The sequence below is a fragment of the Aphelocoma coerulescens genome, chromosome 2 (genome assembly GCF_041296385.1).
Source record: "Aphelocoma coerulescens isolate FSJ_1873_10779 chromosome 2, UR_Acoe_1.0, whole genome shotgun sequence".
NCBI classification, from domain to species: domain Eukaryota; kingdom Metazoa; phylum Chordata; class Aves; order Passeriformes; family Corvidae; genus Aphelocoma; species Aphelocoma coerulescens.
The window spans coordinates 36,717,101-36,740,955 of record NC_091015.1 but is presented as its reverse complement, the minus strand read 5'-3'; the positions used below and the strand labels follow the sequence as shown (position 1 = coordinate 36,740,955).

The 23,855-nt window shown below is 37.1% G+C and overlaps 1 long non-coding RNA gene across 6 annotated transcripts in view; it reads right to left on the bottom strand.

Moving 5' to 3' along the window:
* Nucleotides 1-23,855, bottom strand: part of LOC138106443 (uncharacterized) — a 176,489-nt gene that overhangs the window by 9,139 nt on the left and 143,495 nt on the right. For 5 of the 6 annotated variants that reach the window (XR_011148992.1, XR_011148989.1, XR_011148991.1 and 2 more), the window contains one exon: nucleotides 22,734-22,897. This is a non-coding gene — a long non-coding RNA (uncharacterized lncRNA). Of the gene's footprint in view, nucleotides 1-15,207; nucleotides 15,423-22,733; nucleotides 22,898-23,855 lie in introns of those variants that run through there. The other variant, XR_011148990.1, reaches the window with a different exon arrangement.

Genomic DNA, 23,855 nt, shown 5'->3' with positions numbered 1-23,855 from the left:
TGTTGTGTATTTGCTTCATATTTCCTTTACAAAAAGCATAAAATCAACACAGCATTACTGTGGCTCAGACTGAAATCCCTCCTCCCCAAAAAATTATTTGTGCATCGGAAAAGTATTCCATCTGCTGATTTTTGTTTCTGGTGCACAATTATCATTAGCAAGAAGCTACAAATGGCATTTGAATATTGAATCAGATTTAGGTAAATCTTTCAGACTATAGAACATCCAGCATATGTACTTAGTCTGAACACCTGTCATTGGCAAAAGAGTCTTAACTAGAGGATTTTTTCTTAATTTATTCATTTCCAGTTGCACCAACTTCTGAGTAATAATTCAGGTACTGGGAAAAAAACCTCAACATAGAATTATAGAATATAATACTTGGAGTTGGAAGGGACCTGTTAAGGTCACCTATCCTCACTCCCCATCAGTGAGAAGGGTCATCTTATCAGGTTGCTCAGAGCCCAGTCCAATCGGACCTTGAAGGTTTCCAGGCATGAGGCATCTACCACCCTTTTGGACAACCTGTTCCAGTGTCTCATCATAATTTTTTATGCCTCAGCATAAAAAAATTCCACCTTATATCTGTCTACACCTGCCCTTATTAGCTTTAAACCATCACCCCTTGTCCTATCACAGCAGGCTGTACTAAAAAGTTTGTTCAAATCTTTCTTATAGGACCCATTTAAGCACTGAAAGGCTGCAGTAAGGTCACCCCAGAACCTTCTGTTCCCCAGGCTGAACAACCCCAACTCTCTCAGCCTTTCTTCATGGGAGACATGTCCCAGCCCTCTGATAATTACTGTGACTCTCCGCTGGACCAGCTCCAACCGGTCCATGCCTTTCCTGTGCTGCAGACCCCAGAGCTGAAACATTACTCCAGTGAAGTCTCATCAAAGTAGAGGGGAAGAATCACCTCCTTCGACCTGCTGGCCATGCTGCTTTTGATACAGCCCAGGATAGGGCTGGTCTTCTGGGCTGACATACCTGTTAAAGACCTTGTTATTATTCTTTGTAGCCCTTGCCAAGTTCAGCTCCATCTGTGCCTTGGCCTTCCTGACCCCTTCTACATAGCCGGGCAGCGTCCCCCTACTCTTCACAGGATACCTGTCCCTGATTCTGCTGCCTGTGCATTTCTTTCTTGCCCTTTAGTTTGTCCAGCATGTCTTGACTGAACCATGTCAGTCTCTTGCCCTCCATTCCTGATTTCTTATTCCAGGGGATCAAGAGCTCTTTTATTCTGTGGAAAGGACCCTTAAAGATCTACAAGCTCTGGTGTGCTCCCTTATCCCTGAGGACAGTTTCTCGGGGTGTTCTATTGACTACTTCCTTGAACATCTGGGAGTTTGCTTTCTGTCTGCAGGACCTCAACAGCTTCCCCTGGGGACAGTGGTCCTGCAAAGGCACTGCTTTTCACAGTGACAGGTATTAAGGCAGCCTGGGGGAGAAAATTCATCAAAAACTTACTTAATCTAATTGAACCTGGAAAAACAGTTTGAATATTGATTTCTGGCCCCTTGACCTTTTTGAAATAACATAATTGGACCTTAGGAAGGAAAAGTGCACACTGCTGATGTAAATAAAGATATTTATTAGATCTTGACAGAATATTTTCAATCTTCTCCTAGTTTTATAAATTAATTTATTAATTTTCATGGCAAGGAATATACAGATTATCCTCATAGGTATTAGGCTCTTATAAAATGTGTATTCTATTGTGACAAGCAAAGTATAAATATTCAAAAAATTCAAATGTTAACCTATGTTCAAGCCTACACATCTGAAATCTTTCTCAGATACTTTACTAGAGAACATAAAATTTTAAAGACATTCTTAAAAGGTAATTCTAGACCTATTATGTAAATTAAGGCAAAAGAAAAATCAAGTTGTTGGTATTACTGAATATAATTTACCATTAGCAAAAGACTAATGAGGGGCATATAGGATTACTTATTTAGGCATGTTTACACCATTAAATAATGCAAACAGCAGTAGTGGTCAGAATTTATTCCATAATAATAAAAGTTAAATATATCATTTTCCTTACAGAAAAAAAGGTTCTGATCTGTTATTTATATTTTAGAACTTCTGATCAATTGTCAGTTAGTGGATTTCCTGCCTCCAGGTGAGGCATTTGTGACATCACCATATTATATCGCCTCAGAAGACAGAGCCATGAATGATATGGACTTGTACCTTCCTTCAAGTGATTGTAATACTGCTCATTCATTCTGGTTTCAAAATCTAATTGAATAAAAATCTAGTCATAAACTTGCCATATAACAAGATTTCCCCAGACACTGCTTTAAACCAGCAGCTCTTTGATACATCAAATAATAGTCACATCATATTTCCTTTTCCCCATTCAGTCACTGAGATATTATTCTGAGAAAAGAAAGTGTGATAAAGATTTATTTACTTTAAGCTTTGTCATATCTGAAGAAAAATCACTCATCCTCCAAAAAAACCATCTTGTTACGGCTAGAACATAAATATCTTTATTTATTTGGAAAAAAATTCACTTTACCTTACAATCATTCACACCAATAAAATAAGAGTTACTGCACATTCTCTTCAGTAGAGAACCATCTAGAAGCAGATTCAGACCTCAGAGCCCAAACAACAAGAGTTCAAAATCAATCACCTGAAGACCTGATCAGTACTTGTGCATGGCAGGAAGAGATGCTCACAATGGCAGCACCAAGCCTTTGGCCTTTTGGCCTGTTTAGTGCCATAAATAATTAGGAAAATTTGCCCTGAGGAGGCAACAAAGGTATCTGATATAATCATTAAAGATTAGAGGACTGAAAATTATTCTTAGTAACACAGCTACACAGCTTTTACACTGTTGTGAAGTAGGTGGATACTATCATGGCTTTCCCAGATAACAACACCAAAAACATAGTCACTGTTCAGGGTACAAGCAGCAATAATTGCAGTCACAAAAAGTCCATCCTGTTGTGGCAAGAGGTTTTGTTACAATGAAGCATTTAACTATTTATTGTACTGATCACTCAAGGTATTTTGCTGGTTGGAAAATTAAAACAATAGGTATATCATTATTCAAGGCCACACGTTTTTCTCAAGGGGGAAAAATATCCAAGGCATTACTAGAGACTTTATTTACATTATTAGGCTCAAGACACGTTTTCACTTCCTTTTTGTATTTTCAGATATTGCTACTATAATTCAAATAGTAACTCAATTATGTTTTTGTAAAACCCTCAGTGTTTGTCCTCCCTAAAGATGACTGGACTTGTTTGTGGCAAAACAGTGTCATCCAGCAGCTAAAAAAGACTTTGAGGTGTTCAGAGCCTGCTCCTTATCAAAATAGTTTCCAGGATTACACTTATTTGATAGGTGAGAGCAGTGCTATTGATCAAACCTCTCAATCAGCTGCCAGACAAAGGGAAATCTACATAAACCCCACCTGAGGGGATACAAACACCAGAACAGCCAGCGTCAATGCAGTGCAGCAAACAATCTGGCTACTGACACCCTTACAGGCATCTGCTTTTCCCCTGGCACATAACATATCAGCTGCTCTCAGATCTAAGAAAATGTACAGTTCCTATCCACTTCTTCCAATGGAAAAAGAACTACAGTCATGAAGATTTCTAGTCATTATTTTAGGCATGTTCAGAGGTTAAAGAGACCGTGGCCCAAATTCTGTCATTTTTATGTATATCCATCTCAGCATGAACATTGTAGCTGGTTTTGACAGCAAAAATAGTTTATTTAAATGAAGTTTAGAAAATTACTTATTATCAGACAAATTTTGCTGTGACTGTACAGTGCTAACAGATGGATAATTGTTTGCAAATTGTTTATAAATAGTCAGAAAGTAAGCTTTGAATATTTCACTGCTTTGCAAGGAACTTGCTATAGGTACACCATAATACTGTGAAGAGATTAATATGAATTATATAGTAGATTACTCATTTCAGATTCAGAATGGGGTAGAGGGGAAGCAAAGGCCTTGTTGACTGGCCACAAATGGAAATGCTACATAAAGCAAATAAATGAACAGAACAGCTCTGCTCCATTTCTAAAATAGAGGCTGCAGGTTCAGAGCAAAGAATGGAATCAAAGTCTGGGTAATCTCAGTATCTGAAAATGTGTGAAGGGATGTGGAATTGAAAGAAGCTGCACAAAGAGCTGAAAGAGCTTTGTTAGCTGCTATTACTGTACGTTCAGCAATGAGGGGCTGGGACAGAATTCACCACAATTTATTTTTGGAAGGAAATTAAATTTTGAGAATCATTGGGATCTAGTCAATGTAAAATGCAATCCAAAGTATTTCAGGATATTTATACCATGAGAAGTTTTTCAAAACATTTCTCATTTCCTAGTTACTAGAACTAATATTAGCCGCACGTGAATGTCAAATGCAATTCCAATTCAAGTCTTTTTTTCTTAAAACAATATCCCAAATTCAATCTGCCCTATAAATGGTTCTGGTAAAGGCAGTTGTTTCAAATACCAGCATACCAAACCACATCTCTACTGCAGAGGAGACAGAAAAGAAGTATGAGGAGAGAATTTATACGCTTCGAATATAGATTGGATAACCCCTTCTCATTCTTCCATTGTATGCCACTCATCTCAATATCTCCTTTTTAATTCAGTTCTCAGTATCCTCCCCATAAGTATTTTTATACAATTTGAAAAAAAAAAGTGCTTAGGATTGCATTTGTCTATCCAAATTCAGACAGAATTTAAAAGCTAGCACTACTTAGTTCACATTATATGAGCCAGATTTTACTGCAGTTTTAAAATGCTACAGAAGGAATGCAATTGAACTATAGGGAGAAACAGAAAATTATCTGTCAGAGGTACAAATAGTACCAGATTTTATGGCTCTATCACCCATGTCTCTCCACTACTAGTCTGTCTGTCAGGTGTGTTGGAGAAGAATGGTGTGTATTAGTGAGAAAGGAGTCTTCCCTAATCTGGCTTTTCTAGGAATATCACATGAGCACTGCAATTTAGAGCAGCACAGGAACTAATCTGGGCCAGTGAATCTAACACCTATGAAAATTCTATATCCATAAGGAGACCTATAACAGGATCCTGTGGAGTCTGTTTTTTCTTTGACTTAATGGAATATCAGTGCAGGAACTAAAAGAGAAACTTCTCAGAGAACCTGTTAAATTTTGTCTATAGAGATATTTTAGGGTAGAAGAACTTTCCTAATAAAGGAAGAGGTAAAACTAAAAAGGAATGAAATCTTGCCTGTGGGAAAGTGAGAATAAGAAAACACAGTGATTTTTTTATTTCCTTTTTTAATTATCCTATATGTTGCAGTAATGAGAAAGAGTCAGTCCATTACAGATCTCTGATATTGAGAGGCACTAAAAATGCTTCATCTGGACTTCTTTTCAGTAAACCTTTGGCTTTCACATCGTTGCCTTACATCTGCGATTTCCAAATCATTATACTATTGCCAAGCTATTGTACACATTTCAGGATGCCAGCCAAACTCTAATAATGGCATCATTAAGAGAGTGATATTGCAATGGTAAGTGCTGTATTACTTTGCTCATTTTGGCAATCAATGATGTCAGTAATATCCTGTTCCTTAGGAGGCCTAATTAAATTCTTTCATTGAAATAATCAACATTCGTGTTCCCAACCACTTTGCAACTACAGTAATTCTTTGTCTGCCAGCTGTGAGAATTTCCTATCCTACCCTCTCACATCAGCAAACCAAAGGGAAAAAGTTCATTTCACACTTATAAAATATATTCATGATTGAGGTAGGTAACAGGCATATTTTGCTTGTGATACTAAAGCTTAAGCCACAAACTAAGCTTGGAATAGACTCAAGTCAAAAAAATAATTTATCAAATTCTGAAATTTAACATACTTAAGAAAGTGTTTTCAGAAACCACTATCTTTTAATTAGTAGATCAAACAGCCAATCCACTCATTGATGCAGGGAGAATACCATCAGTCTTGATTTGGATCTAAAGTAACCAAAGAAAGTAAACAGTAGAATTTAATTCTATCAAAAGTCACTTGCAGAAGGTTTGCATGTGAGTAGGACTCTGGATCATGAATTCTAAAATATGAAACTAGCCCTAAACCATGCCAGAAGAATATATTAAAAACAAAGACATAGACTATCTGAAAAATAAAATAGAAAGAAATGTTCTGCTGTGCACTTTTGACCCTCTTTCTACCAGTGCTACACTGCATAATGGCTTGAATCTGGAGCAATAATAATTTCCTCCATTATGCAGAATCTCGTGTCTGAACTTTAGTCTGGATCCATTGCCAAGGAGAGCGATTAGCTCACTGTAGATACCCAGAGAAATTTTCTGTCTAAGCAGAACGTATGATGCCAAAAAGTCCTGTGTAGGAAATGTGAAAGAGGAACATGAGCATTCTTATCTGCCTGGGATCCACAGTCTAGAATTCTTTTCTGGAATAAAAGGACTTATTCAAAAGATCCCTTTAAAGAAAGACTTGTGCTTTTCTTTGTACACGGCTGGGAGAGGATAGATATAAGCCTCCTTCTTCAAAGCCCCACACAGGAAAGGTTTGACACCCCCCGCCTCCATTTTACAGGAGGATAATGGAAGTCACCTTGCATCCCATCAACTGATGTTTCAGTACCGTGGAGAAAAGAATGCAGGATTCTACATGCAGAAAATCCCAAGAATCATAATAAATTTTAAATTATAAAGGACCTCTGGAGGTAGTGTAATGCAACCTCCTGTTCAAAGTAACCTAATATAATTTCTGAGAAACTTGACCTAACTTCATAGTCAGTCAGAGCTTTGCCCAGACAAGTTTTGAAGATGTCCAGGGCTGTAGATTCCACAGCCTATTACTTTGCTTGACCATCCACAGTAAGCAGGCTTTTCTTTCTTTAAGTACAGTTTTGTAGCAGTGTTCCTTGTCCTTTCATGGACCTCTGAGATGAGTCTAATTTTATCTTGTCTATAACTGTCCATTAGGTACTGGAAGACTAAATTTGTAGACCTTAAGTCTATGTGTCCCATTTAAAAGAGTATCCAAATGCCCAGCTCAACATTATTTTGGATGCACAGGGGAAGGAGAAATGCACAGCTCAATGCAGGAATGGTCAAAATTTTTCCATACACCATAAAGGATAAATTTTTTTTAAGTTTTTGCTTTTCACTTTGATTCACAATGTGGTAATAACTTCTTTCTTGCTTTTTGCAGAGTTACTTATCAAGTGGAAGGCATTTCATAAAGAGCTAATTGGAGAATGTCATATTTGTAATTGGAGCAGTCTGTATTGAATTTGCTGACAACATGATAAATCAATGTGCCAAAGCTGGGAAACTAGCTACTTCATGGGATCCACTAGCAAAAAATTCATGGAACAAGCAAAACCATTCAACATTTTGCATATTTGTGGAAAGGTTGTATAGCATTCAGCTACTGTAAGCTGTTCTAAATCTTGCAGGCTGTGTGCTTTAGAGTAGGCTGGAAAATTGGAAGATGGAAACAACTTCAGCAATTTCTTCAAATTCAGAAAGATGTTCCAATATCAGGAACCATTTTCTTTCCTGCTTGGTCCCTATTACCTGAGAAGATATCTGTGTATTTGACTGAAAACGGTTTAGTAATTAGGCCTCAAAGAAAATCTTAATGCCTATATGTCATGTTTTCATAAGCTGATAGTGAAATTTCTACAAATTCATCTTGGAGCCACTGTGTTCAACACATTAGCTCTTTGTGACAGATTGCATGATGGTACATACTACATCTGAAGTTAAAGGCTTCCTCTCTAGTCAAACCTATCTCAGTTTAATTAAAAGTGTGATTTCAACTCCACAAGACCAGAAATGTGATAACTTTGCCTTCTCTAATTTAATTCACACTTCATTGGCATTTTTTAGGTAATTTTCATCTCGGGTTAAATCAACAGACATCAAGACTGCACTGAGTGCACCTCATGGATGGACTAACTCAAATCCCTTTTAACCAATATGAAACTACACTGGTAAAACTTCAGTGTGTTACACACTAACAGGGCTGGTAGCTGGAGCAAAAAAAACCCACTAGCTAGCTCCTAAGTTATATAGTCAACTGTGAAAGCCTGTATGTCTAAAAAAGAGGCCGTGGAGAAGGTAGCAAAAAACCAGATCAGCATTGCCTAAATAGCATAACAAAGATTTCCAGTTTGTACCATCTGAACCTTATTTTCACAATTCCTTGAACATCCTCTCACTGTTCTATTTTTCATTCCACAAGCTGTGTCAAATATTAAACATATTAATCCACCTACTCTTTGGTATAGCACAGTTTTCATAGCTGAAGTACTTAATTTGGCTTTGATTTGCAGTTTCTAATTAGTAGCAGAAGCAACAAGCTGTAGAAACAAGCTGTAGTACAGAACTACCAGATTTAAGGAGGCAAGAGGCATAATAATTTAAATTACTCATATATATTGTGGGATCTTAGTAATGTGATCACTTAGGAAAAAGCTATGAACATATTCTAGGCAAATCACCAAAAAAAAATATAATGTAACTGATTTTTTTTTAAATGAAGCTTAAAAATTCCTGTTTAAAAATCCAGATTTGGAAATCATTTTTAAAATCTATATTACAAAAAACTGAGAAAACAAGCATAATTTCTTCAAGTGTGTTGCTCTATCTCCTAACAGATATAGCATATGCAAAAGGAAGGTTGGGATGAGCAGATAAATTATTACACTAGATACTGAGAGTTTCTGGTATTAACTAAATAGAAGATCTTTTGAGGTATTAGAACTGTGTGCGCATTGTCATTATAAAAAATTTCTTCAGCTTCCATACCAGAGGATCAAGGAGACCTGGATCTGGCCTGAGATCATCTCAAACAATGAGGAATGGGCTTAGGGATAATTTTGCCTTGTTCTAATCTTCAGTTACTGAAGCAGGATCAAATTATCACAAAGATTTTTGTTCATTGTAACATATTTTTGTTATTACTACTCATTCCAATAGTCTTGTTCAATTCCTCCTTGAACTGCTAAATACATTGATTTAAGGAGTCAACACTGCCAGTGCAACAGTTCCTTTTGCTCTGTATAATAAGAAAAGATAAAAGACAATCTGAACTACAACACTCTTCAACTATTGAGTTCACCTTTATTTGCAGCTTTTCTAAAGTAAACATAGCCATATTTTAAACTGCCTTTGGGTTAAAGTGTTTCTCTCTGTATCACTTCTTGTCACCTCTCTCTGACCTCTCCATAGGCCTTCAATATCTTTTCTGAGACTCAGAATCACAATTTCATTGCTGAGATCAGATTGTTGATTTATTGGTATAGCAGCATTATAATGTATTCCTTACTATTCCCCATCCAAAACTTTATTACGAGAACATCTTGTTTCGATTTTGTACAACTGCTGCTCATTAAACCAGACTCTTCATCCAGCTATACTCCAAAAGAGACAGGCCTATTTCCTGAGTTATTGCAGGTAAAATTTGGAATCCTGTATGGCAACCCAAAAGTTCATATAACAGTTCTAGAGACATTTAAAGATATCTTTTCTCTGGTCTAGAACTACAGGAAATAAATATTGTTTTCAGATGTCCTACAGGTCATAAATATCAAGCCAAACATGTCATCCAGAAAACAATTCAAAGTAGAAAGTAAATATAAGAGACAGATTTACTGGAACTGAAGAGCTCTGACCTATCCACTAGGACAAAAAAGTATATGAACTTTTCCTTTCAAAGAATTTGGTTCATGCAGAGATGAAGCCATATTGGGGAAAAAAAAACAAACATCAGTTTTATTTCAGGTCTTGATGAGTAGAAGAATGCTTACCTAGGTTGCAGAAGGTGGGAAGGTAGACAGCTGGAACTTGATGGACCACAGGCACCAAACTGTCATCGCATATGATGACAGTTTGGTGCCTGTGGTCCATCAAGTTAGCAGTGGAGTTAGATTTCATGGTAGTGTATCCAATATTCTGGCATGGCCCATGGCTCTATGAGCTGAGGACTTTCTAGAGTTTTGAGTCTCCAAGTCAGAAGTGATGTAGAAAAACTTGAAGAGATCAAAAGCTGCCAAAATCACCTGTGTTTGAGAGTTTGTGGAGGTGGGAGAGGAGGCAGCTGGTGGCAATCTGACTGCAATGTAGGTGGGAAGTAGATGAGTATGTCGGGGTCCCTCCCCCTGCCATGGGATCCTGGGAGAGGGGCCCTGGGGGGAGACACGGGGTTTCCCTGCCCCTGGTCAGCCTTGTTCCCATTGGTTGTTTTGTGTTCCCCTGCGTGGGCAAGGACCCTCAGGTCCCGTGATTGCCTCAGTTCCTCGGCAGAGTCCTGGCCATGCGGCTGGAGAAATAAACATCTCTGAAACATCTATCAAGAATCCGTCCATATCTATTTCTTTTCCATGGGACTCTTTGTTTGCTATGCGTGTTACAGTATTCCCACTGTAACATGAGTACTTCCAACAACCTGAAAGCCAACTGTTCTTGGTGATGCCAAACAGTGTAACAAGAAACAGTGGTTGCAAACCACAGTGTGGGAAATTCAGATTGGACACAAGGAAAGATTTTCACTGGAAGGATGAAACCCTGGGGAATGGTGCCTGTACACCTTGTGAAACATCTGTTCTCGGAGGATTGGAAGATTCTGTTCAACAAAGGTGATCTGATTGAGAGATGTCCCTGTGCACAGCAGGAGTGTTGAACTGTATCTTTAAAAGTCCCTTCCAACCCAAACCATTCCGTGTTTCTATGGATCCAAATATGGTTTTTCTTCATTCAGAAAAACATCCTAAGTTTACTCTTTCCTGTCCTTACTCATTTAGAAACACCTCTTTCTTACAGAGTCCAAATTGAAGCCAATAAACTTTGTAAGCAACAAATAGGATTGAAATTCCTTCCCACTGTCCTCTACAGTACTGCACAATTCCTGCAGTCATAACCCATACAAGCTAACATTACCTTATTGGCTCAGACACCAGCAATGGCATTAATGTAGCAAGACAAGAGCTCAGACACACTTTGCAGCCACCTTTGGGAAGATGTAACTATATTCTCAATAGTACCTAACACAACTAGGTTAAAGTAGACAGGATTTGCCTACAGTAAGCTGGAAATAATTCCTTTCAGTAAGTTTGAAATGGATGCACTCACTGTTAAATGAGGTAAAGTGACAGCAAAAGTCAGTTCCCACTTCAGACATGAATGCAGCTGCCTGGGCAGTGCATTTCTCACAACATTCTCTAGTTAGAATTAACCACCTTTAGATTCTGTCAAAAGTGGCTCAATTATAGTCCCAAAGTTTTCATCCTTCCCCTACTTTCATACATTTAATATAAAATTATATTAATGCCTCTTACAACCAAGCTGATTTCTGAACTATTTGCAAACAGAAAGACTGGTCCACTTTCCCCCAAGGACACCATGTTCATCAGAGGAAGAAGCACATCATATGGATGTCGCAGTGCTCTCATGCAGTTTACTGTCTGCATGCAGTCAGGAGGCTGGTGTCAATCTGTGCTACACTGAGAAATCCTTGAGAAAGCACAGATTTTCTCACTATTTTGAACCCACTTCTGTCATTATTTTTTGACTTTGTCACTCTTACTAATTCCAGTAAGGACATTTGGGACTCACAGAGTGGGGGAAGATGATGTGCTATTAGAAAAATGAGTGGTGCCGTGCTATATTAGTGCACCTGAAAGAAGTAATACTAATATGCAGAGCAATCAGAGACAGACTGTGCCAGTGATGAGCTTCAACTGAAGGCTTTGCAGTTACTCAGCAACTGAATTACTGAGAATTCTCTGCCCAGAATAATGACCCAATTCCTTATAATATCATTATATGAATGCTCAGCTCTCCATTTCCTGTCACCAGCAAGATGCTACAAAAAGAGAAATAAATAAAAGCTTATGTAACCAGGTAACAGTGCAACACTGTATTGCCATTGCTAACAGACCATAAGCTTCATGAAGAATTATAAAGCTTCAGGACTCAGGCTTGTCAGACTTGCTCTGTTTGAACTTTTCTTGACCTGCCTCTGGTTTTGTTTTACTTAGTTTAGATGTGACATCAATTTCTTGTATTGACCACAAGTCTATGGCTAATTCATTGTACTTTTGTTTATCTTTGTAGAGTGAACTTTATGTCCCTTCATTTACAAATCAATAACAAGCAGCTGTCCTATGGAAAAAGGGATATCTACTACTCTAACATGATAACATAGTGCAGAGAAAAACAGAACTATTACAACAAAAGTCCTTGAGTGGTGAAGACAGGATGAAGTGAAGAGGGCCACAAGAAAAGGATGCTGAAGGTGAGGGCACATGCTGGCACTGGAGGTCCCTTGACTATAAAAAACTTACCCAGTCAGTTAAAGACATGTAGACCTGCAGTTGGACAGAACTCATTTTAGGGGGTAACAAAAAACAGTGTCTAACACAAGGAAAATCACCATATATAGTAAATTCAGGTGTAGTGGAGAACTGCAGACCAATGAAGACAAATGAGAGGCATAAAAGCATGTTAGAAAATGTATAAAACTCACTCCTGATCAATCCTAGAACAAGTGAGAAGCAACTATCTACACAAACATATATTCCTTGTGGCAAAATACTCAAGATGATGACAGTTCACTGTAATGCCCCATCAACAGCATCAGCATGAAACCATCAAGCTCAGCAGCCAGAGCATCAGTAGAGACATGAGGCTAACACATGAAATGGAGTAGGAGCAAGGAATTGTGCACGTAACAAGTTTACCTATAAGTATTACTTTCTTTTTCTATTAGGACTACACAGAATTTCTTAACTTAGGCTGCTAAATTTTCAGTCATGATAACAATAAATTCTTAACTATATATGAAGGACGTTTCTACTGTGCCTGTAAACAAGAATTTGAGTGTAGCAATGAGCAGAAAAGAACACCTCTATGTGCTAAGAATAAAAAAAAGCCACCTTTCTGGAGTAGGAGTACTCTAATTTCCATCAATAGTTGAATATACACAGATTACCTCAGCCAGCTAATTTAATCACAAACAGAGACCATATTTATACTCTCAATTAAGATGAGCTATGATAGCAGCAGTTAAAATGTAGTATGATACAGACAGAAGGTAGGTCAGAAAGTTTTGGTTACATTTTGATAGAACACAACCACCTGGAAGGTTTCAGTGATATCAAAGCATATTACATTTACGTCTGGCTACTAAAATAATTGCATTTTGTACATAATTAACCTCTAATATTCATTGCCATGATAGATTTTAGGATCACTTAATAAGATTCTAAGAAATTGATTAAGGTTTAAAGCAATAAGCACATCTCAAGAAGGATAAAATGGACTGAAAACAGAGATTGTATTTCTTCTGCCAAATGTCAGACTCTCATCTGAAACGAAATGGCACAGAGCCACTGACTTCCATTGGGGTGAACTATTACAGGCATAGCAATTCACATGTTGCAGGGCACAAAACAATCTCTAGTGGAGGTTAAGGAGAATCCCCATTTCTGTTATTCTCTACCATTACTCGTTTGCTTGCCTATTCCTCACTGTTCAAGACACTACTCTAAACTATAGAGACAACTCATCTGATTCCATAGAGCAATGAATAAACATCCAAACACTATCCTGAAGACCTAGAAAAAATCCTGTGGTTTTGGTTGTGAAAACCACTGCTGATCAGTGACACCTGGTGCATATGTTCTTGCACTACAAAAGCTCCATCATGTAAGAGCAGTCATTCCTCTGCTTAAATTTGAGTTACCACATAACTTATTGTCCTTTTCCTAATGAAAAACTGCCTCAGGCAAAATAACAATTTAGCACATAACCACCGACAGAAAAAGGCATTTAAAGAAGGTGCTGAAAAGAGAGACATTTATAAAGTCTTTACTTGAGCCATAAATAATAAAGCCTACATTTTCTGTAATTTTATGTAACTGTTTGATGAATTTAGGATTACCTTATTAAGAAAATAAATTCCTTCGTGTAATTATTACTACACAGTTACCTAGATGTTCTAAATTCTTTTAGGGTTCATTCAAACTACACCTAATAACAAGGAGAGGAACACACAGAGGTAAGTAGCCTTTCTGATATCAGTTAGAAGAATCAGTATGCATGTAAGCAAGGTATATATGACAGAAATAAGATTTTTATATAAATCTGCTAATGCATAGAGCTCAGTCTGTCAGAGTCAGTGAGAAAAAATTATCCATATCCTATAATAAAGCAGATGTACTATATATAAATTGTGGTCAAAAGTACAGTATGATTTCTATTCTTAACTATATAACAGTGTTTTCTGGTAAAATATTGGATATTAACCTAGCACAAGGTGCCCTTTAGCACAGGGAGACAATAATTTCTTTTTCATAATATTTCTCTAGGCCAAATATTCTTCAACTTTCAGAAGTCAGCTACCTGTTTTTCCAGTATACATTTTCCACCTGTGATATTTCTATGCCAGAAATTTGGGTCCAGAGATAATCCAGTGCTACTTCTGGAATAAAGGGAATGGAGATGTCAAGTTTCTGAAGACAGATTTGATAGTTCTGAGAAACAGAAAGCATGCTTTCACTAATTGCTACTCAATTTCATAACAAGAAAAATTAATAGACCACACACAGAGCCCTGCAAAAACACAGTAGCTTGTCATAATGCTCTTTCAATAACGGGTGAACCTTTTTGCCTTTAAGTTGCCAATTCCTCTTTGCTGACTGTAAAGCAAAGCTTTTTGTAACCTCTTGGTCTAATTTGATCACAGCTCAAAGACAGGCACTTAACCAAGCACTTGGTAACCTAAAATGCTATTTGTGTACTCAGGAGAGCAGCTCAGGAAACCTTTCTGAACTGGTTTAGACATTGAAAACTCCTCGGGAATCAGTTTCAGGCTTTTACAGAGCATCAATAGGAGAAAATAATGGTCTTTCAACAAGGTAAGAGTAAGATTGTTTGTCTGTCATTTTGCAAGAGTCTGCTTGTTCGAGCACTTTGGCAGCAAGGTGGGGGTGGCATTACTGGCATTCCCCTGAAGCTCATGTTGGTCTTCTCTCTGCTTCCACAGCTGCTTCCTCTGCTGGATCCCTGCATTTTCATTTCCTCTGCTCCCTCCCTGCTCACTCAAATCCTCTATTTATAACAGAACAAGGCATATGATTTGTATTGAGTATTAAGATAAGCCAGTTTTGTGCCCAAATAACATTAATAATCACACAATCCTGAGTTAAAGCCATCATCATCTATTTATTCACAGCCTTAAATTTGCACAGGGGTACTGAATTCATCTCCAGCTGTTGACATAACTGGCAACAAAGTCAATTAAGGTTCTTTACACAGAAAAGAAGGCAGAATCTGATGCTTAGTTTTCCAAGCTTCATTTCTAAAACTCTGCCTTCCCTCCACAAGGAGCAATTTGAGTAAGTGGCTTCTCTGTAGGCAGTCTTCAATAGCCTTGTCAGGAAGCAAAAACAAAACAAACAAATGAAACAAACAATACAATGAGAAATAATGGCTAATAAACAAGGAAGTGCAGCAATCTAATCCTATAATAATTTTCTATTTTTATACACTTGGGGCAAAATCCAGAAGTGATGTGAATCATTCAAAATTGATATTGGTCCTAATTCTTGCTGTCTAAATCTCTCTCAGTGAATCAGAGAGTCAGCTGAGAGGGGTGAGGGAATCTATCTAGTTGAATATTCACCTCCCAGTCCTTATTTTTGTATAGGTGGGTGTTCTGCATGCAAATTCCAAACATTTTTTTTAAATTCTGTATGTGCACATAGATATATAGATATATGTATATACATACATTCACATCAACATATATACACATGTACATACACAGACAATAGTTAGTTTTAAAAGCCAGATTATTGTTTTACTGCCCCTAATCACTGGAGTACCTAATATATAGTACCTGTATATGGTCAAGGAAGAAACAAGTGTTGTTGAGCAGTTAGCACAGAAGCAGTGGAATTGGTTTTTGCAATGCACACAGGTTTTACTGAGAAAAGCAGCAGAATTAAGATATTCCCCACACTTTGTCTGGCCTGCACTTAAATTAGTTGCCCACTGTGGGGTCAGCTGTTGTAATATAACCAGATTTAGGCTTTGCTCATAGGATTGTCTAGAAGGTAAACAATGTGACATTCCCTGCATTTACCCTAACCAACAAGATGAACAGTTTTATATTTTCTGTTTCCATAATTGTGAACAATCAACTTACTTCAGCAGACACATGGAGAAATACCACAGAGCAAGAGATATGCACCACCACCAGCTTTTTGGGTGTGCATGTCAGCATCAGTTCTGGGGTCAGATTCTTGCCAGTGCAGTTCTGCTTGTATGCCCTTATTGTTTTGCCTTCCTTTTGTTATTTCACTCTTGTCACATACTGGGCAATATTTGGTATTGGGTTTTTTGTTATTTTAAAAACAAAATATTTAGGCAATAAGAGTATTGTATTCTTCTTCATTGTACCTCTAATGGCTGTTGGCAATTCTTTGTTTGATGAAGGCCTGGCAAGCATTAGGTAAATTTGGCCCCACTATTGAATAAAATGTTTCACTTTTTCTCCCTGAGTGGGGTCTATCCAGGAAAGAAAAATAGAGCTGGGTCTAGGTACTGCTGAAAGAACAAAGATTCCTTTTGTACTTTTTGATTTCTAATTTGTTATGAATCTTTCCCATTTCATGTGGCCAGGAGGTGGGTTTGGCGCTCTGAACAGTAACTACAATCCTCTCCAAACTGCACAACCTCTTAAAATTTCTGATGACACAGTGTCATTGGATTACTTTTGACTTTAGAGGAAAATAGCCCATGATTAGATGGTGCTCTTGCAAATACAGCTAGACTTAACAAAAGTTAGATGATGAATAATAGGGGCAAACCATGAGAATTTCTTCCTGTAGGAACAAATATGAGAATATCTCTTCTAGAAATCAATCTGTATAGAAGTATCACTCTTACTTTACCCATACTTACAGTACAATGACAGTTCCTATACTCTGACAATGTTCTCAGATTACTGTAACAGTATTGGGAATATTTCCACTGGTCAAAAAATTGTTAGATGTTAATATCTCTGTAATGGCCTTTGACACAAAACATGTTGTCTACTAGCAGAATACAGCACGTTCTTAATGAAACTAACTGTTCAAGAGGGAGGTGATATCTGGGCCCTGATTTCTCATACTCTGATGGGAGGATTTTAAGGGGCAAGAAGTCCTAGTTTTGGTAATTCTGGTTTAATAATTGGTAAACCATTTATAAGTCTATCCTTACCTATATGTCAGTAGTCAGAATCAATCTCATTCATTAGTGAATCTTTTTGCTGAGCTGACTCAGGAATGGAAGAATTTGTTTTAACTATCTCTTTAAATACCTCCAACAATTATGCAGCATTTCCTTGACTGTTGTGTGGATGTTCTTTTACTCCCTCATACGTACAATCAGGGAAAAGAGATATTGATCACTGCTAATGAGACAAGTGTGACAGGCAGATAGGTCTTATTCTTTAGTGCTCTTTTCTAATCTCAGACTACAAATTGCATAGCCAGGTCAGCTATTGAATAACATGCATTCATTCAATGACTTCTAATTGCTTTTCTAAGTATCATTTAAAGCATTCAGTCATAATAATTTCAAAAAATTCTCATTAGTTATACCACAGTCACTCTCGCTTCAAAATTAACCTAAAATACGTGGGAGGGAAACAGATCGAATTGTTTTCTCATAAATTTGCTGTTTAAAAGTTTTGTTGCAAATTTCAGCCAGCAAAGAAGCCTGAACCCAAAGGTTCCCACTCACATCTTTATTGAACTCAAGGAACCCAAGTCATCACTTCAGTAAGTGCTTCCTCTCAAGAACACAATGACTTAATTGACTTTGTCTCAAATTTGTAATCTGATATAGGAATCTCCTGTTCACTTCAGTCTTTCTATATGTGGGTATTTCTCATAAGCCTTCATACTTTTAATTAGTAGTGATGAACATTTCTTAGACGTGAAGGTTAAGAGGTGTAAATTGACCATTAAGGAAGTTTTTCAGACCAATGTAAAACCATATATTGGTAGGAAAGTGGCTTTAAATTGAAAGAGGACAGATTAGATCTGAGGAAGAAATTCTTTACTGGAGGGGTAGTAAAACAGTGGAACAGGTTGTCCAGAGAAGCTGTGGATGTCCCATCCTTGGAAGTGTTCAAGGCTGGGTTGAATGGGGCTTTCAGAAACCTGATCTAGTGGAAGGTGTCCCTGCACATGGCAGGGGGTTTGGAACTAGGTAACCTTTAGGTCCTTTTCAGATCAAAATATTCTACAAATCCATATTCAGGGTTTTACATAAAATTGGCTTAAATTTTGATACTGTGTAACATCCATGACTCCTACTTACATTAGAAAGATTTTCAGAAAAATTATGCTACTTTTCTTGAGGCACCATATGTCATGGGATTTATTCAAGGTCTGTACACAATAGTGATATAGGACTTGTTACACTTCAACATGAAACATTAAAATAATACTACAATTTTTAGGGACTTTTATACAAATGAAGGGACTACAATGACAAAAGATCAAAGAAAACCAAAGCTGTAATCGCTCCTGCAGAACCTCACCCACAAGCCAGGTACAAGGATAGTCTAACTTTCTGTTAATTGGAGTTTAACAAAATCAGGCCATATATATGTATGTATATATACGTATATATGTGCTGGTGTTTCCTTTTTCCTACCTGTCTCTTTCTAAAAAATAGCTTTTCTGTTTGCTTAAGATAAGCTATTTACCCAGCTTCAGCATGGCTTACATTTCTTGTGTTTGATAAATACTAATTCCCTTTCCAAAGAAATGAAAAGTCAGAGAGAATGTGGTACCGTGTCCTACAAGCCTCATATGAGACCTCCATGATTTGAAGCACTTAAACCAAGGTCCTCTCTAGAATGGAAAACTAAACCCTTACTGTCCAGTCTGGCTCACTAATTAAAAGACCCCTCTGATTTTATGGTCCTAATTAAGAAACCTGTAACTTCAAAACTCTTTCTTTTTTCCTAATAGTGTTTCTGCTGCCTCTCATTGGTTGTTTTTTGGATAAAGGTTGAATTATGCTTTCCTTTGAAAGAGCTGCCGCTTCCACTCAAGCACTCATCAATATCCTTAAATAAAGTTTTTTCTCATTTGAATTAGGAGAACTGGAATCATTTGGTGACAAATATAAGCAAACATGGGGTGCGGGTGTCCCTGTTAATTCACCCACAAATATCACCGACTTTCTATTTAACCTCTCACCCTTTCAGCTTCCTGGGGTGACATGAGCTAAGGAAAACAGGAACCGTTACCTTTTCACCTTACACTTATTATTGTTAATAATAATAATACCTTATTATTGCACATAATACTGCCTATTGTAATGAATACTGGAATAACACTTATTCCATTTAAATAATACATGCGTGCCCTGGTTTTGGCTGGGATATATAATCAGTATCTCAAGAATACATAATTTAATTTTTTTTTAAATCACTGGGATTTTTGTTATTGTTATTTTTGTCAATGGAGTTGAATTTTATGGTCATTTTCCACTTGTTTTCAATCCAAACATGTCTTATTAATATGTGGTAATGCTAAGCCTTTTGTCAGATATTGACACATTCATCATGTTACACAGGCATACACCTATTATGAACTTTTCTAACCAGCCAGCCTGTAAAAGTAACTTTTTATCAAAAAATCTTGATTCTTAATAAACTTGCCTTAACGTTTCAAAAATTCAGGGAGTATGGAGAGATCAGCTTGGAGTAAGGATTTTGTCTTTAATTCAGTGGGAAAAGCAGCCTGCTGTTTTAATGAATAACCACAAATGACTGCTACACTAGCAGATATTGATTTCAGCAGGGGCTACTTGTCTCCTAGGCTGACATTTAATATCTGTTAAAGGGATTTTCCTGCTGACTGACTTCAGCAAAAGCATTACATTAGGACTTCAGCCAAACTTGTTGGTATTAGTAATTCTCCTTGAAAATATCTTTCAATCAGAATTGCAAAAAGCCAAAAGCAAGGCAAAGTTTGATTTGGCAAAATTAGAATGAATAGCAGTAGAATACAGAAGAGGGAAAAAAGCCTCAACAATTCCAATAATTTTCTACACTGCACATAAAAAGTTAAGAGAGATCTCCTAATAGAAAGCATCCTGCCCCGATGGTGTTGCAAATACATTCTGCACTCCCATGTCACTTGTTATGTCTGTATAAGTGTAGCTGCATAGTCTCCTGTTCAGATAACAGGATAATAGATAACAGGGATAACAGCTGCCTTGTCCTGTAAGAAGCAAAGAGCATGGATTCACAACACAGTTCAACACATGCCCTTGCTTTCCTCTGTTTAAATCAAATGAGCAACTCTAGTTTTCACCAGTTTTTGTTCATCCTTCTATTACATTTGAAGTATGAATCCAATCTTAACCTGCATTTTTTTCCTGACTTTGGTAGTTTTCCTTCAGCCTTACTTTAAATGTTTTCTCTGCTCTGGCTACTCAGATGCATTACATGTTCACATATCTAAATCTAAAACTGAAAGTTTTGTAAGAATTCAAACAGAGGATATTTTATTTTTGTGATGCACTTATTTCTTTTCTTCTTTTTGATGCAGTCAAAACCTATAATGTAAAAGCTGGCATCAACTTTTCAACTGAGGTTTTCCTGCACCTAGAACTGGACTTCTTGACCTTCAGAGTCTGATTCCCAGAATTCCTTACCATCTGCCACAAATAGACTATCACAGTAAATTTCCCTGTTTCTACCTTAGAACAAGGACAGTGAAAAAGAAAAAAATTGCTATGGTCTGAATAAGATAGCCCAGTATCTTACAATGAAAGGATAAAAGAGTTATCTGAAAGATGAGAAACCATGCTGAATACCACTTTTCCTAGTTTGGTAGAAGATGAAGGATACAGGGCTTCCAAATTTGAGGCAACTGACTCAACCATAATTTTTGTTTTAGAAGAGAAAGATGTCACAACTCAACTCTCCCTTTCAATTTCTTTTGCAAGAAGGACTCAATGACTAGCCAGTGCTGTAAACTTTAGTGATGACTATAATTGGATTTGCTTATTTTAAGGTTTTTGTTTGCTTTATACTTTGTCCACTCATAATGTCTCTCTCCCCTAAAGGAGCATCTGGGTGAGATGAATTTCTGTGGACCAGGGCTCAGGCGCTTCTTCAATTCTTATCTGCTCAAGGCTACCAGGTGGGTCAGATAGGAGAGTCAGAAAGGACTGTGTGCAACTGAGTGCAGACAGCCTCAGAGAGGATGTAGAAACCAAAGCTTCCAGTGTATAGTTTTGCTGCCACGCAGAAAGTTACAGAGCTGGCTGGAAATTAGGACCTTCCACAAAGGTGGGTAAAAAACTGCTTATATGATCCCTATCACTGTCCTTTCTCTGACTTACTCTGAGTTTTCCACTTTAAACAGTTCTGTTGCTAGTTTCCTTTGAATTCTGTTTCTATTAAATCTGTATAAGCATCAACGCTTTTTTTCCCTGAAGTGTGTTTTTTCATTGCTGTGCCCTTGTGTAAAACTCATATTTTGATTTTGTTCATGCTACCACAAAGATAATAGCATTTTAACCCACTTTACACTGTCATGAATGATGACAAAACAGCAAGCAGTGATAAAACATCTCAACAGATAGGAGGTTTCCCAGGAAACTGAAATTGTCTGAACTTTTCCAGAATCAAATTTAAAATATATAAATAAAAAGTAAATGGTTACAAGACTTTTTCCTTCCCATGATGGTTCTAATAGGATCTCCTCTGAGAATTCACTGTTATCGTTGGCCAGAAATCTGGACGAATGTCCTCTCCACATTACCATGTATTGTAATACTCTCCTGCTGTTCTGTTCCAGATTAACAGGAAATGGGAAACAAAATAATACCTTTTATACAGAAATGTATATAACAAGATTTCTTTTCTATCACTTTTTAAGAGGTGAATTTCTTGGAATTTTGTCATGAAATTTTGCCAGTGAGTCTGCTTTTTATTTAGAACAAATAAAACTATATATAAAAAGCCCAGAGGAATACTGCAGGTGAAAGGGTAAATTCCATTTCTAGGACATGCTGTTTCTGATTTTAACTTCATTTCCCTAACAACAGCTGAAGAAGTTCTTAATGAGCTTTACATAAATCCTTTTTACCTAGTTAGAGCAGCAAATCAGACACAAATGTTTTTTAAGCTACCACAAAAGACCATTTTCTAAATTGGACTGAACTGATGATGGCCATGATATCTTTCAGTATAACTATAGTTGCTTCAGTATAACTGAAACAAACATACAGAATGGTGGGTTCTGTTTTATTTTTTCATGTATTTTAGGGCCAGAAACTCTCATGTCTGAACCTTTCTCTAAGACAAGCACACAGAGCCTCATTGCAGCACCAAGTTCAGCTTGAAGTTCATTGCATCCTTTGAAAAAACAACCAGCCTTGATGTTAAGTGTGCGATGGCAAAATATTTTTCTCAACGATATAAGGGTTTCTTACCTACAGTTTTAGAAATATGAAACCTTTCCTGTATTTGACTGACTAGCTCTAAACCAGGTCTTGCTGTACTGCTGTATTTATATACTGCTAGGTTAAAAGCTGACAATTATCTTTTTCCAGAAACTTGATCCTGTGTTAATTCTCCTCAAGTCATCACTAAAAGACATATTGGAAAAACTTAATAACATTAATTTTCCTGAGCCTCTCAAGGCAGGTGAGACTCACCAGGTAGTGACCCTGGACCACCCCTACTGTTCCTTCTAGGACAACTTCTAGTTTGGAAGAAAGGGCTGTTCTCTTGCAGGAATGAAAGGCAAAACTGGAAATATTTTGTGTATGAGGCCAGATTCCATCTTGCATGAGGAGTAGTTCAGTGTTGTGTTTCCCTGCTAAAAAAAAAAGGAAAAAAGGTGGTGTGAGTTATTATTCAGTGTGCTGTGATCACAAATGTGACATATTTGACTCATTTTCATATGCTCTCTTCAGACTTTTTCTTCTTTCTTCTTGTTCTTTTGGTTCTTGTAAATGACAAGAATGTGTTTTTTGCAACAGATGAGGAACAAAGCTATTTTTTCATTCATACATCATGAGTAGGAGGTAAGTAGAAAAAAGGCAGATCATTTCTCAGGCACTTTAGTAGATCATTAAATAGCAAAATAAAATATTTATCTAAGTTTCAAGAGCTGATAAGAGAGCAGGAACAAATAATGAATTCATATTTTCTGCAGAATTTAAATATCTGTTATTGTAAATTTTCCTTAAATTTTATTGAATTTTCCAGATTACTGTTTTTTTTCTGTTTTAAAACACAATATAAAACAGAGTTAAAGCAAGTACTACCTAACTAACAAGTCTGCACAATATACAAGAGAGAAAGAAACTCAGTGTGAGAGTGAATGACAACAGGAGAAGACTTGGATATTTACCAGAAACCAATTAAATGCTCTTAAACACATTTTTCTGCAGACCACTTCTCTGCTGAAGAACACTATATTACAAGATTTCTTCTGTGCAATTCTTTCTGGTACAAGGATTTTAATCCAAAAACCTGCTAAACCCAGTCCTAATCTGTATATTCACCGAAGATCAGGCCTTATATGAGCAGAAAGTAGAAAAAGGCTTCTGAATGTCTTTTAACACTTGCATTATAAAGGCATTTCTATCTGTAGGACAAAGACACCCAAAAGAGCCAGCTATGATTTGCAGTTTCTAATTACTTGCTCTAGGAGAGCAGGAGAGCTCTGCATCTCATTTTTTTTGTATTTGTGTAATCATCTCTTGAGAGCAGTTCCCAACATGAGCAACACTCCCCTGTTTTCATAACATTTCAGAAATGTGCTGGCCTAT